This window comes from Neopelma chrysocephalum, unplaced genomic scaffold, assembly GCF_003984885.1.
Source record: "Neopelma chrysocephalum unplaced genomic scaffold, ASM398488v2 Primary Assembly neopelma1_274, whole genome shotgun sequence".
In the NCBI taxonomy this organism is placed as follows: domain Eukaryota; kingdom Metazoa; phylum Chordata; class Aves; order Passeriformes; family Pipridae; genus Neopelma; species Neopelma chrysocephalum.
The window spans coordinates 2,259,851-2,273,267 of record NW_020897936.1 but is presented as its reverse complement, the minus strand read 5'-3'; the positions used below and the strand labels follow the sequence as shown (position 1 = coordinate 2,273,267).

Here is a 13,417-nt window from a genome sequence, read left to right as displayed (position 1 = left end):
GTTACATGGCCTCAAATTTGGCTTGTTGCTGAATTTCCCACTCTATGATTGTAACCTGTAATAAAAGCACAGCAATTGGCTCAGCAATTTGCCTATGCCAAGATCATACCAATATGCAGTTCCTTTTCACATAGGGCAAAAAAAGTCCACCAGCATAATACCTGTAAAAGTGGGGATTTTTTTGATCTAAGGAACTGTGACTCCTCCTGCATATTAGGAGTTTTAGACCTTTTCTCTTACTGTAACTAATGTGAGAAATACAATTTTGCCACTGGTTTTGCTTGTTGTGTGACCTTCGTGTAGACACGGAAAGCATCTGTCTCAGTGTATTTTACACAGCACTGCACTATTTCACAGGAGAATATTTTAGAAACTGACAGTTCTGTATGGATTTTCGGATGAGATACTTTAAATATTCGTATCAAAGATGTCTTGGTGGTCACAAATCTCCTTGGTAGAACACTGTTCCTTACCCCCTTTGTTCTTTTTCACTGTGTTTACACAGGGGAGAAGAATTCAAAGCGTGAAAGATCCAATTCTCCACAGCATCAGAAACTACTTTGACTACACTCCGTGGAGATAGTTTGTATTTCTAGCTGTGCACTTAGAAGCAGAATTAGGTAAAAAATATCAAACTGTGAATATAATGGCTGTAAATGTTATCCTGACACAAAACCATGGAGCTTCCTCACATATCCCCCATCCTTCAAAGTTGTCATATTTGATCAGTCAGGTAAGTAACATTCCCAACATATATTTTAGAGGTTGTACAGAAAGCATGTAATTATATAGTTTTCTAACAAATATTGTATAAATAGAGCAAAAATTAACAGGGAAGACCATGTTTAAATTTGTTTCATACAACAAGACTTTGATACACATCTAAAAATTACTTGTACAAATTTAAGGAGCAAAAAGGTGGTCATGTTTTACATTAGCCAAGGGGTCCTTTTGCTTACTCTCCATCCTCTGCCACAATGTATAATGAAGACATACATTAAATTAAAGGAGCATTTTCACTGCAGTTGTTTTCTGTCTTTCCTAACCAATGCATATATTTAGTGCTCTTGTTGTGCCCCACTCATCCTTACACACAGACAATGAGTAAGAAACCTCAATTAGATCTGCTCTGCTTGTATTCTCCTTGTACCCCTGTCACTTGGCCCTCTCTAACCAGTATTCTGCAACCAGAGTTTAACCAGAACAGTCAGTTCTCACCTCTGTGTGGATTATGTTGGCAATGTATTTAGTCTTTCAGAAGTAAGGAAACTGGTTAACAAGGATTGAATATGGTAAAATCAATGTGTTTGTGTACTTTTGGCTCTCTAGTTTCATTTTAGCACTGCCATTCTTGACTTTACAGTTGATACAATATACCTGGAGAGGAGAACCAATTCCTTTCCTGAGCAAACAGGACGAGGGTCTGGCTCAGAAAAACAGTATGGCCTTGCACAGTCACAGTGGGACTATGAAGAAAGACATCCTCAAAAATTACTAGAAATACAAGGCCTATGTCCTGCTTTCTCTTAAGAGTTCCTCTTTTTAGTCCAGAAGGCTGCAAACTTGCAAACCTCTCAAAGAAAAAAAATGCATGACTTTGGTTTCATTTAAGAAGCCTTTGACCATGGCCTAGTAACTTTATTTTAAGATGCAACTTTAACTTGCAATATTAGGCACAAAAAAAAAATGTCTCTTCTCCCCTGCTGTGGAGTTATTAAAATCCCCATGACAAAAGAACAGAAAGTGCTTGGAATTACGAGGAGGTTGGGAGGGACTGCATAACTCTGCTCAGCACAACATTTCCTGGGATGACAGACATCAGATATGACTTCTCTAGGCAGCATTTAGCTGTGAAAAACTGCTAAATAAAAAGGTGTCAGCTTACCAAGACAGACCCTTCATCCTCCATCCCTGATGTTTCGTGTCCAGGAACCAAAACCATCCACACTGTTCCACCTCGTTCCTTTGCGAGATAATAATGGAGTTTTCTGCCTTCTTTCATTTGTGGCTTGACAGCCATTCAGTGAAACTCTTTGAAAAGTATAATTTTGCACAAAGATTTGCATATTTCTTTGTTTCAGTTGCCATGCCCACAGCAAATGTGATAGCCTTTAAATGTTTTTTATCTCTGCTTGCCAAGATAAATACTTAAGTAAGGACGATTTGATCTATTGGGAAGTCACAATGCACAGCAGTTATCACATATGTGAGGATGCGTAAGGACAAGTATATTTGTGATGCAACCTCTTTGCCTACTGAAAAATAATTGGTGACTGATGCAACTCTGAGCACTCAGATCTCAAAAGCTTTACTTACAGCAAGGGTATTTCAAGTGCCTTGCAGTGAGACATCCATGTTGAATGCAGAGGAAAACTGGAGTAGAAGCTCTGTGGACAATTTTCCTTTTGCTTTTTTCCGTGAGATTTCTTCAGGACAAATCACTTGATTTTGCACTGGAGTCTCATCTCTTGCTCCCATCCCTCTTCAGATCAGAGTAATTTAGATGATAGCCAAGATAAATCCTGCAGGCATGCTCATAATGGTTGCAGTCAGTGCAGAACAGGAGCTTGTGATTTAGGATTATAAATTAGAAATTTCTATTTAATATAGCACATCATCTCTACTACAACAGAGATATTCCACACAGCATCCTCTTTTGGGATATATGTAGCCATCCATCTATGCTGTAGGCTCCATCTGAGAGCATCTGAGCTTAGAATTTGGTCCTGAATTGGTATCTTGCATATATTCTAAGAATTTACAGTGGGGAAGTTTGCCTGGAGCGTTATTCTGTTTTGCTGTATTCCTCAGACATCTGTGGTCTTAAATATTTGAAAATGTTAATTTGCCTCCCGTGTGTATGAATTATGATAGGGTCTAATGATGCACATTTTCCCTGTGATCCTGGCTTCCTTCATAATCACTAGAAGAACATCACTCATGGATCAAGTGAAGCAGATTGTTGCCTTAGGTGACTTCTGCATTTGCTGTAGAGACTGGAGAGCATGGAACAAAGGAGGGCTGGCCCTGGAGAGGTGGAATGAATGCTAACCTGAAGAGCTAGGATCTAATTCAGTCTTTGCCAGACAATCCTTGCATGCCACCTGCAAAGTTATTTAAACCCCTTTCTTTAGGGGTAGACCTGTTTGCTTTTGTTAGAGGACTAACGTCCTTCTCAAATACAGCTCAGAAAAGAGGCCGGCTCTGTGCAGAGCACACACGTTGGGACTTCCTGTGGCTAAACATCCATCCCCCATTTCTAGATTAAGTGCATAAAGATAGAAAGAACATCATCTCCCATGGCTTCTTTCTTCTTTTCGAAGTGGTAAGCTCAGAATGTGTGGAATAAGATTGGCAGATGCCCTGAACACTCATCTGAAAAGGGTATCAACAAGCCTTTTGCCCTGAGCACTGTCGTGGTTTAACCCCAACTGGCAACTGAGTACAATGCAGCCTCTCACAGCAAACACTGTGAACACACTCCATGCCAGTCCAGATCTTGTAGCAACTTGATAGGTTGGGCTTTCACCTCTAATTTCCCAAAGGTGTAGAAGATATGATGGCAACAGCAATGGAGACCACAGAAACCCACCACAGGGAAGTGAGTCCTTTACTCGGTGCAGATGCAACTCTGAGGCAGATGCTGGCATGGAAAATTTCAACAGAAAGCAGCAGAATGGAGGTAAATTCTAATGCAGGGTCTCAGCTTGATAAAAGCTTTCCTGGAGGGTGGTGAAGCAGCTCTGTGAGTTCTGTGCCATGTGCAGTGGACAGAAGCTTCGCTGGAGGCAGCTGTGTGTGGAGCTCCACTGCAGCACATCAAACAGCATGAGCACATTTCCGCTGGCACGTTGTCTCATTAGCAAATCTATTTCCACTTCCTGTGTCTGGCCTCTGAAAATAAAGGTCCCGCACATTTTCAGTGTTCGATCATAAGAACACAAGCGACTCCCGTTACGAGGTTCAAGATGCTTCTCTAACGGACGGGATGCCCCAGACAAAGGACAAAAATTAAAAAGGAGGCAAAAGCCCAGAGCAAGCACCTGTGCCGGACTTTGGCACACGGGATTAAAGCGCGTGGACGGGCAGGACTCCCTTCCCAGCAGTGCCACGACAGTGCTGGACACGTCCCTGGGGGGGCGGTGTGACACAAGGCATCGAGCAGAGCTTCCAGGAGTGCCGAGGGACAGAAGCTGCGGGAGAAAGTTCCTGGACATTTCTGCCACAGGATTAACGCTTCTCTCCGGGAACAGGAAGGGATCCCTCATTCCCTCACGAGTCACTCCTTGTGGGAAATAACGTTGACCATAGCAGTACAGTGGTATGGGGCTGATACAGCCTCCATCAGAACAGAAGGTTGCATTTATTTTTTAAAGTATAATTCAAATATACGTCTGAGATCAACAGAGCAGCTGTTCCCTAAGACACAGGGAAAAGGAGGAAACTGGCTCAAAAAGTTGCATGCTGTGGATTGGATCCATGTGGACTGGACTGTGTATGAACACACACACACACACACACACATATATAGATTTCTTTCCACTCTGAGTGTGTGTATATATATATTTCTCTAGAAAGGTGTTCCCTCACACAGAACTATGGCTCAGAGTCCCCAGGTGATGCACACTGGAGATGTTCTGTTAACTGGAGCTCTCAGTGGCTGAGAAGCTGCCTCTGTGTGTGTGCTTCAAATGAAATCAACAGGTTGGTTCACTCTCCTTTAGGCCCAGGAGTCAGAGAGGGCCAAAGCACAGTTATTACTGTGCCACTGCCAGAAAAGAACATGTCCTTTCCCACAGTTTTGCCCAAATAGATCAAGCATTTTCTGGGTCTTGACAACCATTTGGTATTCCACGAAGTCTGTTGTAAGAGATTTGATTTTTCCCATTGCTGAGCACGCCTGCAAAATTCAGTTCTTAGAGTGGACATTTTGGAAAGGGTACTTGAGGTAGCACCGTCCTCTGGATACTCCTCTGCAGGAACCAAACAGTACCTTAGGATTGAAAGCTCTCCAAAATAATCTTGCCATGTGCAACAGTGTTAAGAATGCTAAGTGGGAGTGCAAAAAGTGGGAAATCTGCTGCAGCCTGATATCCCAGATAACTGGGTTGAAATCCTGAGAACGTGGCTCTAGTTCACTGTATTCTGAGAGCTGTAGCTGGGGAAGGAGAGCAAGAGGAGCAGGAAGGGAGTAGAGCAACAGACAAGCAAAGAGTGGGAGTCTTTTTACCGGAATTCCCATTTTCAACAAAAATAACAAATATTCATATGACTTCCAATGCTTTGATTTTTAAGAGCCTATACTAATTTTACATCACTTTTCCAAGGATTCCAGAAGCATTTCATTGAACAAAGGCAATGCTTTAACTCTGCCCCAAACTTTGCCTTTTCTGCACTGTCCCAGCTTGAACACAATGTAAAGTATAAATGAAGGTGAGTGTGACTGATCTGGGTGATGAGGTTTTTTGAACAAACCATTGGAGATGTGAAAAATAAATGGTACAAATAAACCAAACGGTTTTTAAATTCTCCACATTGTTTTCATAAGGTATTGTTTGTACAGATAAAGGGTTATTTTTAATTCATGCTTTAAACAAATACCTGAAAGTTCTCATATGTCTGGCAGCTTTCAACACCAGCTTCATCAATTGTTAACTGTCCTCCAGAGTCTGTTCAATAATGCAAGTGCATCAGGGTGACATCCAGCAGTACTAAGTCATATCACTGGCACCGAGCTTTTACTGGATTTGCTATGTAAACTTTATATTATATTATTTCCAAATGCACTCTTGAACATACTGATTCTGTGCTTGTGCTTAAAGCTACTTTTACTATCAGCAGACTTTATTTCATCCCATCTGAATCAGAATAGAACATCTTATAACCAACAACACTAATTTCTCTTTATCACAACTGAACAAGGCTTACTCACTAATTTTTGGCAAACAAGGGAGCTACAGGCATATTTAAAAAAATAATAATACTGTGTCAGAGCACAGAAAAGAACTTCCAAGCATCCTGTTGAAAGAAAACCTTGTAGTACCTATTTGCCTGGAAAATGTGATAGTTGGGTCCACCCATCCATTTGATCTAGGAGGGGAAAACTGTTCAAAAGTACCTGAGTAGCTCCAGGACATAAAACTCACTAATACTACTTCTAGTGTCACAGGGGCCAAACCACAGCTGTTTGTAGGCCGCCAACACTGCATATTTAAATGACAGCTGGGGTTTCAATTTCACCACTAGGATTAACTTGTTAACAAATCTAAGGACAATAGTCACACAAATTATAAGTATTACTCTGATGATAATCTGGGAGGATTGGGAAGATAATGAGGTGGTACAGAATTATACTATTTCAGACAAAATTCAGGAATCAGAATGTGGAATCTACTTGCCAGGGAAAGGAATGTGGAAAGAAACTGCTGTAAAATAAATATATCAATTTTCAAAGTCCATTCCAAATGCTTAAAAATGGTATGATGGGAATGGTTCCAGGGTGAACTAGTATGACTTTTTTCACCTCTGTTAGTATATCTATATTTATATTATATGTATGTGTCTGTTATATCTGTATATATATCTACTATATCTGTAGAATATTACTACAGTAAAAGTATCATATGTGTCTGTGAACTGTGACTGTACACAAATGATGTCACTTTTCCCACTGCCTTAAATGAGATTGTTGGTATCCAAAACACTGTACACAAAGCTATTTTTGCTTCTGTTTGCTGTAAGCTACAAAGGCATCCCCCCGTCTCTGCTGCCTCTGGGTTTGCACCAGGAATTTTGTACTGTACTGCACATATATTAGATCTTGGTTCTGCTTTACTGCCACAGAGAACTGTGAATACTAACACGAGAGGTACCAATGTCTCAGAGCATTTTGGTTCTGGAGCATTCTGGTTCCAAAGCACAGTATCCCTGGGAAAACTTCCCATTGTACACAAGGGCAGTGAATACCTTTCACTGAGAAGTAAGTTGAATGAGACTTGTGTTAGCTCACAAATGGCAGCATTGCATCCTGTTTGGAGACCAGCTCATTACCAGGGAAATGGGAATTTTCTTGCCTTGTCACTAGGATTAGATTATTTGTTATTATGTTCTTCAGGCCCAGTGTTGAGTAGCAATCTGAGCTGGGAAATAGGAGACCATTGATCCAGATTTCCTTTCCTCTCTCCCTTCACTGAACATCTGGGAATTCAAGGACTGAACAAGGCCCTCTGAAATTTTTCTGCTCTGGCTGGAACTTGAAACTTGAGATGGCAAAACACAGTGAGAGGGAGATATTCAGCTTGTTCTGAAATAGGAAGCTGCCGGGATGCCCTGTGAGCAGAACTAAACCTTTCAAAGCTGTCTTGTCAAGCACCAAACACCAAACACCAAACTGATTTACTCATTATGGCAAAAGGGGAATGTGCCAGTAGCTACTCAGTGCTGTAATTAAAGAGCTTCTATGAACTGCTGGCATAGATTGCCCTGAATTTTGAGGAACGGGGATGTAGCTGAATTTTCTGGTATTTTGTCTTGCTTCACAATAAAGATCATCACTCAAATATCTTTTTGATCATTTAAATACATGGCATTTTATAGATGGGGAGCATCAGGAAGTTAGTACCTAGGGTGATACAATTCACATTCAGGAAAACTGTTTGAAAACCTTTTATAGAATTTAAAATCTGCAATGCCTATTATTTCTTTCCCTCAGAGCCTTGTACAATTAGACTCAATGTAACCAAATTTAAAAATATCCGCAGATCCATTTCCTACTTGTCTACCTGCTAGTCTAGAATTTACCCAAGCTGATTCCTGTAATGCCTGTGTGGCCAGGAATTTATGGTGCACCATGGAAAGTAATTTATTGTCACCCCCTCAGGAAGTGGGGGGTCCACACTCACATAATGCACCCATCCCCATCTCACTGTGTCAGTGCACCATTTAACAGGCACTGCTGTATGCTCTGAGATTTGTGTGCCTAAAAGAACCTAGGATGACACACAACTGCAGTAAAACCTTCCATTACTATGATTCAGGGACCAGCAGGGACCGGAATAGATGTTCCAGTCAGTAAATGAGTGAGCTTGGTAAGACCTCTGCATTCTGTGGTCCCTCTTTGCCCCCTCAGATAGTGGAGCAGCAGCTGCATAACTACAATCTGTTACAATCTTCACTGATTCACACATCCCTGTCAACATCATTTCATATTTCATTTGAACCCCTGCCCATGGTTCAAACCCACAAGTAATGTAAAATAGGTTGAAACCCGATGACTAATCACGATCTCTCCCTATTGCATGCTTGCATAGTTTTATAAATTAGCAAACATCTGGGAAAATGATGCAGGGATCTCATCACAGTGGTCCTTCCATTAAATTCTTGTTGTTCCAATAGAAAATCACTCTGAATGTTCCATCATGTCCTAAAAAGCCCAAGCATTGTGAGATTTCCTTGCTCTTTAATGTCCCTCTAGCTAACCATGGTATATAAAGTAGGTAGAGACTGCCAGGTCTCCATTTAGAGCATAATGAGATTTTACTCTTATAAACATGACTGAGTACCCAAGATCAAGAAATTATTAAACTTGTGTGGTGTGTAGTGTAGTTTTAAAAGAGGACTTTTAATTCGGGACACGCAGTTCTCCTTTGTCTCATTTAATGCCACTTCACACAAGGATCAGCATCTTTCAGATACATAAGTTTTGAAGTGCAGGTTAACCAAGACCTGCTTGCCAAACACAGAATAATTTTCTTTTGATGGGTAAATGTAACAGCTGTATTAGATCAAAAGGCTGATCTAACTAGCCAGAGCATTGAGTTATTTGTAAGCATGGCATGTGATCAGGAATCTTGCTCACAGGTTCAGGGTGAGCTTTACACCACTGCTGTCAGTATTTCAGTATTTAGCATGTAAAACCACAAGGTATTTCTGTACAAGAAACATGGGACTCGGGACTACCTGCAGGCTTCCCTTCTTCCTGCAAGTAGGTGCACTGTGTACTTGTTGTATCTCTTGTTGGCACATGCTACTTACATTGTTTGCAAATTGTTCTGTTCCTAGAGAGACCTAGAAACATTTCAGGCTTTTAGCAGTTTGGGGTTATATTTACTCAGCTGACTACAAGTCATCGGGGGTTGTGAAGGTGCATCACTAAGGGCTGAAATGAAAAGTGACATTAAAAACACATCTGACTGGCCATCATCTGGACAGATGTGTGCAGCTAATGTGGAAAAACACTTCATGCATTGCCTGTTGGTGAAGAAGTCATTCCCATTCACCTCTGTAAGCAAAGGGTTTGCAGCATTTCCCAGTTCTGCAATGAGAGGCTATTCAGGAATGCTCCCAGTCCCCTGTGCTGGGTTATTCTGGTCCCCTCTGGCCCTATTTGCTGTGATAATGTGGTTATCACTATGTGTGAAATATCATATTGCAGCTCTGGACACAGTAAACAAACAGGTGGGAGAACTCCAACAGTTCCAGGGGCTGCCCGGAAAATCCCCCTGTGGGGAGGTTTCAAAGCAGCAGCTGCAGTGCTGGTGCATTGCCTTCCCAAAGGGAGTGTGGGCCAGCACATGTGGACTCCCTGTATTCCTGGATGACAGTTAATATTTTGAAATATTTTTGGGACATATTATTAAAATATAAGCAGAGTATATTTAATTTAAAACTTTTTCACGCCTTCATGCAAAGAACTGGGCCCCGTTTCCCTCCCCCTCACCTCTAACTCCCTGGCTTCTGCAGTCACTACTAAGGGATTTACATTTCTGGAAAACTACAACACTGACTTCTTTCACATTGGCTTTTAAAGCCAGCATATTACTGGCAAAGTGTTTACCAGGCAGACAAACCAAGCAAGCTTTTTATGTCTCCAAAGATAATAAAATAGTGCTTGGAGCACAGCTCCCCTGGAGTTTCTGCATGGAGTCAACATAAGGAGATGGCTATTTTAATCATCCTGGAGTTGCCTAAGCATAGGTTCTCCTGTTGATTTAGAACATTCTCAACCCAGAACACTAAGCCAGAAATACATTTGGAGCTGAGGCTGAAGCAGAGTTAATATTCATCTCTCTAGTTTTATTTTAAGATATACCTTTAGATCTCTTGATGTGTAGCAGAGACAGTGAGTCACTCCAGACAGCTTAAAGATATTTTAGAAAAAGCTGTAAAGTGAATTTTGGGGTTTGTTTTCCTTTCCTTTTTTTTTTTTTAATTTTTTTTTCCCAGTCACAAGCAGACTTGGCTTTGTTATTTGGTTTTCTCTTGTAATAGAAGGAGAACTATGGTTGCATAGAAGTTAATGAGCACATAACATCCCTCAGCCACACAGACACTCCAAGAGAAGTGAGAGGACTTCTGGCTGGACTCTAGCCATCCATCCTGTGTTGATGAAGCCAGTGGAGTGGTGACAAGGGGCCTTTGCATTCTGTGCGGCAGCATCACCTGCAGTGAACCTCTGTGCTCAGAGCAAAGGGCACAGTTGGAGGGAGGGAACTGAGCAGTGAGGCCATTTTTCCAAACTTCCCCAGTTCATGCTGCTTTATGGGCCTGGCTGGCTGCAATGTGGGAAGTGTGCAACATCTACAGATATTTACAGAGGTGTAGAGACAGAAGTTAAGCAGAAGGAAGTAATTCAGTCAGTCAGAAACTGATATCCAGCAAGAGGACTCCTGACACCCTGTCCAGATCCCTCCCTTCCTGCCAAGAACCCAGACAAGGAGAACTGGTGGTGGATCTGAATCCCTCTGCCCTCCCTATAGCAACATATGTCTGGCTGCTCCCTCAGTGTCTCACATTTAAGCTCTTGAGCCAACACCACAACCACGGGTGGTGAATGAAGCAGACAGCAGGGGCCAGCAACAAAAACGGTCCTGTTATTCTGAGGAGTATTTCTGGCAGGATCCAGGGGGGCACAGCAGTGAGGAGAAAGCTGTGTTCCATCTTTAGCAGAAAGCATCACTTTGCTGTACTCTGTTTCATGACTTGTTTGCTCGAGCCTTTTTTTAACCACGCTGTTGGGCCTTCCAGTGTGTGCAAACAGGACAAATATAGTGACTCACAAGTGTATACCTATTATTTAGTTGTTATATAAAGCCCACCTGAGCACACCATGAATTCACATTTTAGGTTTCTGGAAACTTCTACTGGAAATTCATTGTGGTCTGTTGCCACCTTGCAGGGATCCTTTCTCATCCCCCCACACGAGCAGCTCCTCAGCATGTTTTTAAATGAGTACGTAGAAACCCTGTTAGTCACAGCAGTGACCACAGAAAAGGTTTTCCTGACATAGGGTTCCATTTGTGCCTCTCATGTGGTGTCCGGGGTCACCATCCTGGTAGGTGACAAGGAAATTTGGTGGAGCCTATTTTGGGTATCAATTCTTCTTGCACACCATTCATACACAGTCATCACAGCGAACAACACAGCCCACTCCCCTGAGTGGAACCCCCCTGCATCTGAGGTGATCCCCACGTCCTAAAAGTTAAATGGAATAAGCCTTGCCCTTGCCCAGCACACAGCAACCATGACCAGTCCCTACACCTGCAGCTCAGAGCAGCACATCCACCTTTGTTAAGTCAAATTATCTACCAGCATTATCTATTAGCCCCAAAAAGGTTAATGTTATATTTGTATATAATCAGTTGTTATTTATTACATGTATTCCCCACATGCAACTTGGTAGATACTTGGCAGATCTTTTTCCCAGAAACTGAATGTAATGCCTTGCAATGAACTAGCAATATATTTGGACTTTTGACTCACATGCATGCCAAGATTAGAAATATTTCTGACTGGTTATACTTACAGCACTGTAAATACAGCATTCTGTCTGCTGCTTTTATGGGTGCTGCTTAACCTATTCTAAGCATCACAGTTTAGTCTAGAGTTTAAACACAAGTTGGGTTTTCCCAACAGCTGGGACCTGAAGTAAAGCTGCTTCACAGTAAAAAGGTAACATTCAGTCCAGAAATTCAAGACAACTTAATCCTTCTGAAGACATACTCTGAACAACCCAAAATATGGAGTCAGAGGGAGCTTTAGTTCTGTGCCTGATGTGATCTTACCTGCTCCTGTAAATCTGTGTGAGAGCTGGCTTAGGGAAGACAGGCTCTACATCTGACACTGGTTTGCACAGAAAAGAAAGGTGGGGGAAATTGTTTTGAGTTGGTGCAAGTGGTCACACATGGCAGTGCCTGGCCTGCTCCCTCAGGAAATCCAGGAGTGCTGCTCTGCTCAGCCTGACAGTCCCCAGCCCATCTACCACAGGCTTCAGAACATGCAAGAACCCCTGAATTCCTGCTCTAACTCGTAGCTTGTGACCAGTGATCAGTATCTTGGTTTTGTGCATCATCCCAACTTTTTAAAAAGCGGTTCTTACCTTGAGAACTTGCAGATGTAATGAAAATGAGGCAAGAGCAAAGTGAGAACACAGCAGCAAAAAATGATAATATGTCTTGATGTGTCCCTTCAAAAAAATTAAATAGACATGTCCATCTCCTCCTATTTATTTTATTACATATCTGTTATATATTCTTATTCTGAGACACCAAAAATATTTTTAATGAGTTGGTTTTTTAAGGGCTCTGTCTCATACACATGTTTTCTGGGATCTCTTTGTCCTCACCTAGTGACTCCTAAGGTGCAAATCCTAGTTCTACAGTGAAGAGGACTAAATACTAATTTCCAGGGATGAACTTACAGCTATTCTGCTGTGGTTTAACCCCAGTCAGCAAGTAAGGATGGCACAGCCACTTGCTCACACACATCTCCCACCTCCCAGCTGGCATGGGGGAAAACAATCAGGAAAAAAAGTGAAAAAACTCAAGGGTTGAGATCAAGAGAGTTTAATAAGTTGTGCGAAAGCTGCACTTGCATCAAAGCAAAACAAGGAATTCATTCACTACGAGCCATTCCCAGGAAAGCAGGGCTCCATCACACCTCAGGGTTACTTGGGAAGACAAACACAACCCCTCTGAATGTCCCCTCATCCCTGCTCAGCAGTACCTGAAACATCCCTGTGTTATCAGCACTGCTTTCAGCACAAATCCAAAACACAGCCCTGGAGTAGCTACTGTGAAGAAAATTAACTCTATCCCAGTCAAAACCAGCACACATCCTCAGTTCCTACTTTCTGAATGCCTTTTGAAGAGTCTCCTGATGTCAGCAAGACCCAAGTTTTGGAACAGTGCAGAACACTTTTGTTCCTGCAGGCTGATGGTTTGTCACTGCAAAGCAAGGCTCAAAAGGAGTTGCAAGCCTCAAAATGAATTTCTGAGACTCCCACTAAAATTCCTTTTTGTCCCCACAGGACTCTGGGTTTCATCTTTATGTAAGTGTGACTGCACTGCAGACAGACAGACATGCACAGATCTGTGGCCACACGAAGCCTGTTACAAATTGCTTCTGCCAGTCTTGGATC

General features: G+C 42.0%; 1 long non-coding RNA gene across 1 annotated transcript in view; it reads right to left on the bottom strand.

The window, feature by feature from the left end:
- Positions 1 to 128: 128 nt before the first annotated feature.
- LOC113977886 overlaps positions 129 to 13,417 on the bottom strand; it is a 38,177-nt gene continuing 24,888 nt past the window's right edge. Inside the window, exon 3 of the long non-coding RNA XR_003537433.1 lies at positions 129 to 3,894. This is a non-coding gene — a long non-coding RNA (uncharacterized LOC113977886). The remainder of the gene's footprint in view (positions 3,895 to 13,417) is intronic.